The 6,279-nt window shown below is 35.7% G+C and overlaps 1 long non-coding RNA gene across 1 annotated transcript; it reads left to right on the top strand.

The window, feature by feature from the left end:
* The first annotated feature begins 3,505 nt into the window (after positions 1-3,505).
* Positions 3,506-4,783, top strand: LOC124460945. Its single transcript, XR_006954866.1, has 2 exons — positions 3,506-3,770; positions 3,836-4,783. It is a non-coding gene; the product is annotated as an uncharacterized LOC124460945 (long non-coding RNA).
* The last annotated feature ends 1,496 nt before the right edge of the window (positions 4,784-6,279 follow it).

Genomic DNA, 6,279 nt, shown 5'->3' with positions numbered 1-6,279 from the left:
TCAGTTTTACGAGTAAAATTTTATTTAAAAATATCATAGAAGCTAACTTTGGTATGCATGTGCTCTGTTGATTTGATGATGACGTAGTAGGCAGCAAGCAGCGCTGCCGGCAGCGCTTGAACCGATTTATATCGACTGTAACTTGTGTTCTATTTATCCGATCAGATTCAAATTGTGGGATCGGATGTTTTATATCCAAAACTATCATATTAGTAAATTTCATATGGATACTCCAATTTCTGCAAAAATGTTTCTGCTAGAGCTATATGATATAGTGGTCCGATCCTGACAATTTTCATACTTTATCTGCTCCTGTCTATAAGAAGCTCAAATATCAAGTCTCATCCCGACAGCTCTTGAGATGGCGGCGTGAAGTTGATTTGCACAGACGGACATGGCTATATCGACTCAGCTTCTCATGCTGATCAAAAATATATACACTTTATTGGGTCGGAAACTTCTCCTTCTGTGCGTTACAAACATCTGACCAATTTTATAATACCCTCTGCAAGGGTATAAAAAAAAGACATGGCAAAATTGGTTGGTTGTTTTCACCCTATTTCGGGTCCTGCGAATCGAACTGCATCATTAGTTTTTTGTTGCCCTCTTTGTCACATGACTTTATTGATGGCCTTCTAGGCTTATCTTTATCCCAAGTCAATCCTGTCTTAAATTCTAATGGAAAATCGTTAGATCTTATTTTTGTATTGGATTCTTCTTATTGTGAGGTTTCTAGGATCGAACCATTTGTTCTTCCAGAAGACTAATTTCATCCTTCATTAAATTTAAAAATTTATTTGCCCTTGCTTTCACCATTACTAAGTTCAAATGAGTTACCCCTAACTAGGTGCTTTCGTAAGACTGACTTTGCCAGCCTTAATGAAAACATTGCTACTACCGATTGGTCTTATCTGTACAATTGTAGCGATATGAACTCTGCTGTACGTTTTTTCTATGATACTCTGAATTCACTCTTTGATATTTGTGTGCCTCTTCTTAGGCTGGAGCGGCTTAACTAACCTCCGTGGTTCTCTCGTGAGCTATCCAATTTGAAAAATGTGAAGACACGATATTATAAGAAGTTTCAAAAAACACGTCGTTCATCAGATTATGCTCTGTATACAGTCGCTCGTTCAAAATTCATGATGCTTAACACACAATGCTATAAGAATTATCTTCAGCGGTGTAACCTTCAGTTTTCTTCTGACTCTAAACAATTTTATAATTTTGTTAATTCTAAACGTAAGACCTCTGTGCACCCATCTTTTTTTGTCTTTTCAAAATAAAGAAGCGAGCACTGATCAGGCAATTGCCGATATGCTTGCGAGTTTTTTCAAAACAACATATTCCTCAACGGAATATCGAGCAAGTCCGTATCCTTATCATTTAAAAAAGGCTAATTGCATTTTCAATCCAGTGATTGATGAATGTTCTATTCTTAGCGAACTTAAATTAGTTAAACCTGTTTATTCTCCGCGGCCAGATGGTCTTCCTGGATGTGTACTCAGGTTCTGTGCAAACGCATTATGTAAACCCATTTTAAAATTGTTTCTATTGTCTGTCGAATATTCCTCTTTTCCATCTATTTGGAAGGAGTCGTATATCATTCCTCTGCATAAAAATGGCAAAAGTCCAAAGCCTCTAACTATAGGGGTATCTCAAAATTGTCCGCTATTCCGAAAGCTTTTGAGAAATTATAACTTCTGAATTGCAACATTTTTGCAGCTCTATTATTTCGCCATCCCAACATGGGTTTGTGAAACGTAGATCTACAACCACTTACCTTTTAGAATTTACATCAATAATTATCAAGGGGTTCAAAAATGGTAAACAAACTGATGTCATATACACTGACTTCAGCAAAGCCTTTGATTCCGTTAATCATACCCTATTACTTTCTAAGCTGAGCGACATTGGGTTTCCACCCCTTTTCCTTTCTTGGGTTCGAGAATATTTAACAAATAGAAAACAGAAGGTACTTTTTAAGTCTTCTTTTTCCGTTTCCATTCCTGTGACTTCTGGTGTACCTCAAGGTAGTCATCTTGGCCCTCTGCTCTTTACACTATTTATTAACGATCTTCCATCAGTCATTGTTCATTCGCGTGTGCTTATGTATGCTGACGATGTCAAGCTTTGTCTTACTTATAAAGATACAGATTCATTTAATCGGCTACAAGCACATCTTAAAAATTTTCAATCCTGGTGCCAGTTTCATCTACTAAATCTTAACACTACCAAATGTAAGGTAATGACTTTTTTTCGTAACTCTCCTCAACTGGTCACTTATTTTCTAAACAATAGCCCTTTAGAGCGTCTAAATAATATGAATGATTTGGGCGTACTTATGGACCATAAGTTAAATTTTAACACCCATATTTCCACCACGGTCGCAAAGGCCGTGTCCTGGGTTTCATTAAAATATGGCCAAAAAAATTTGATGACCCCTATACAACTAAAGTTCTTTTTACTTCGCTTCTCCGTCCTATTTTAGAGTATGGACCTTGTATTTGGTCACCTCAATATGAGTCGCACCAGATTTGACTTGAATCCGTTCAAAAGCAGTTCTTGCTATTTCCTCTTCGTGGCTTAAGCTGGGATCGCAATGTCAATTTGCCTTCGTATTCTAGTAGACTTCTCTTGATTAACCTTCCGTCCCTAACTAACCGTAGAATTATGCTTGGTGTCATTTTTATGCACAAGCTCCTAATTGGTGATATCGACTCGCCTGAGTTATTAGCTCAGGTGAATCTGTCGGTACCATCTAGACGGAGTAGACATCCTTTGATACCTTTATCCCTTAGTCGTTGTTCTTCTAACCATGCTATGCATGAACCTTTTAGGGTCCTCTGCTCTGATTACAACCTTCTATTCCCTGTGCTCAGAGTTTTCTATTAATATGCTTAAAACATCTATCCTATCCCATTTAGTTAATAGATAGCTATAGTATTATTTGTTTGTCTGTTTTTTCTATTGTGTATTTGTCCACGCGATTCGTGCCGTGCGTTATACTGCTGCACCCCTCGGTCGGTCGGGTGGGAGGTGGGCAGTTATCTGCTTGGGCTCGCGCGTAACAGGCTTTGTCCTGGTGTCGTAGGGGCCACTTGAACGTACTGCGCATAGTATCGTCAACGTCCGCTATTAAGTTATCAAGATGGTTTCATACAAAATTTTTCGCAGAAGTTTTTCATCAAAGTTGCCAATTTTTCGAAAAGGGTCTTGCTTCTAACTTTTAAAATATTCATTTTTTTACAAACTTTCTTTAGCAAAATTTCTTAGAATTGAAAGGGCTGCAAATGTTCGTCCGTTCCCAAGCTTTGGAACAAAATGTAAAAAAAATCGAATCTTGACCCAATTTTTTTTACGTTTTCTTTCTCGCATTTTGCTAATATTGAAAATTTTCCATTCGAGTCTGGATCATAATTTACGATTATAATATAACCATTTAATCAACTTGAATTTTTTTTTAGATATGTTAACAAAATTAAACTATCTGTATTTGTTTAGTTTTTGAAAAATGATTATACAGTCGGTATAATAACTGCATATTATTTATTTGACAACAATGCTTACTTTCAAGATGTTTTTCACAACATCAAAGCAAAGGGGAAAAATAGGGATGACCCGAATTTGTTTATATTCATCCGAGGAAAAGCTGTGGACTTTTTTGCACTTATTTTAGAAGGCCGAGTAAAAGTAACAATTAGAAAGGAAGGTCTCTTGTTTGAAAGTGGATTTTGGAACTCAAGCATTGGTTCAAAATGTAGTCATAGGTAATAACAAATATATAAAGTAGTAAAATTTAGAAAAATAATTTGATAAAAATTTTGAATTTCAGATTCACCTACACAAATGGGGTCACTGCAGTCCTTAAACATGGATTCAAAAATTCGACAAACTTTTGTGCCTGATTACTCTGTACGTGCTACATCTGATGTTATTTATATAGCAATTAAACGTAGTTTGTACCTGACTGCTAAGAAAGCTACATTGTTGGAAAAGAGCCGTAACTCGGGGACATTCTCAAATGAGACATTTGACGATGAAGTGGAACGTTTACTCCATTTAATAACTGAAGATGAAAAACCACGATTCCTAACAGCCAGTCAAAGTGCAAGACGCCTTTCTAAGCCGAATCGAAGTATAACATCGTCGCCGACTAACAATGACATATCGTTTAAAGAAAAAAGCACTGGCAGTCAAATTCATGGCGAACAGAGAATTGTTAATGCAGAGCACACAGAAAATGCCTCTATAAGTAGTTTGTTAACTTCTGAAGTTGGAGGTGATTTTCAAAGTGAAGAGCACGATGACAAGAACAACCCAGCATCTGTGCCGCTTCTATCGCAACCAAATCATAAAATAGAGACCCGGCAAAATTAGCATCAATAACGATACCGTACTAATGTTAAGAAATTCTTGCAGAAACTTAAATTCTTCGTTTCTATTGCATCACTGTATTGCCATGTTTAAACCAGCTTATTTTCTTGTTATTTAAATACTATTCGTTTGATTTGTGTTATACGCATTTTTAAGAGTATAATTTATTGTTTCTTGAGGTTGAATCTGTTTGTTACTAAGATTGCAATGAGAAAGAAATCATTGAACTAGAGTTTTGAACCAATTAACGTTATTCCTAGATATCCAAAAGTGTAGATTTTGTTGTTCATTGTGTTATGAAATTATATACTTACATGCTTACATTATAAATACATTACCTCATGAAATACGTACTTAAGACGAAAATGTAGCAGCGCCTTTAAATATATTTCTCTACCACACTAAATCAGTCTTACGAGTAAAATTTTATTTAAAAATATCATAGAAGCTAACTTTGGTATGCATGTGCTCTGTTGATTTGATGATGACGTAGTAGGCAGCAAGCAGCGCTGCCGGCAGCGCTTGAACCGATTTATATCGACTGTAACTTGTGTTCTATATCCGATCAGATTCAAATTTGGGGATCTGAGATTTTATGTCCAATACTATCGTATTGGTAAGTTTCATGGGGATACTTCAATTTTTGCAAAAATGTTTCTTCTAGAGCTATATGATACAGTGGTCCGATCGTAAAGATTTTGATTGAAATCGGACTAGAACCATGCAAAATATACGTATAAACGTATTTTGCTACGCGATCCATAAGGGGAGAAATGGCCGTTGGCTAGTGTCGGCGCTAGAGTGCTCGTGTGTTTGTAGAGTGAGCGAGATAGCATATGGTATGAGCATGTTAAAACAATTTAATAGTTATACGTTTGGTTTTCGAAATTTTAAATATTTGTTTCACCTGGTGTATTACCATACCCAAGTCGGCGAAACGACTTACTTACTTAATTTTTTCTTTAGATAGTGTTTTCTTTGGGACTAGTAAGAGTGGGCTATTATAAGGCGAAACAGACGGTTCAACAATACCCTGTTCAATAAACTTTCCAACTTGTCGCTGGATTTCTTCTATTTGGCTTGGCGGACTCCGGTAATTTTTCACATATACAGGTTCATCATCCTTAAGTCTTCATTTTTGTTTGTAAAAATTATTTGTTGTGATTGGTTCGGTGTCAAGTCCGAACACATCACTATACACGGTGCATACCTTTTCGAGTTTGTCTTTAAATAATATTGGGAAATTTTTCCTCAATTTATGAATTACAGATTCTTTTCTTATATCTTTGTTATTTTGATCTATATCGTAGTTCGCAAGTGATTCAAATTTTATATTGTTAAAGCCTATTATTTGGCATTTATCTGTGGTATTTAAGAACCGGACTAAAGTACTTACTTTGGGCTGTTGCAATAGTGTTTGCAACATAAACACCCGGTTTAATTTCCTGATTGGGAATTAAAATGGTATCTTCTGCTGAAGATAGCTCTATTTTGCGTACCACTTGGCATCTTGCTGGTAGAAGTGTTGAGTTATTACCAGAATTGAATGTTATTGGAACATAAATTGGGTACGTTAATTTTCGTGGTCTAAGTATAAACCAATCTTCTGAATTGCTGTAATCTAATTTACAATTAAAAGTTTTTATGAAATCTAATCATATTATTCCATCGCATGGGATGCAGATGAAATTCGTATGGAATAATATATTTATCTGTCTGCAATTCTATTGAGACTAGGCCTTTGGAGTTTATTACTCCTTCCCCTATGCCTCGAATGTCTATAGTTTTGTTTACTTGGATGTCGTGAAATACTTCAGAATTTTCTTTTATTATTGAAATGTCTGCACCGGTATCAATTAAGAATGTTATTTTCTTACTTGTTTTAACATTCTTAAATGATAC

This window comes from Drosophila willistoni, unplaced genomic scaffold (genome assembly GCF_018902025.1).
Source record: "Drosophila willistoni isolate 14030-0811.24 unplaced genomic scaffold, UCI_dwil_1.1 Seg169, whole genome shotgun sequence".
NCBI lineage: Eukaryota > Metazoa > Arthropoda > Insecta > Diptera > Drosophilidae > Drosophila > Drosophila willistoni.
Note: the sequence above shows the minus strand (reverse complement) of the source record. Positions and strands in the feature narration are given on the sequence as shown.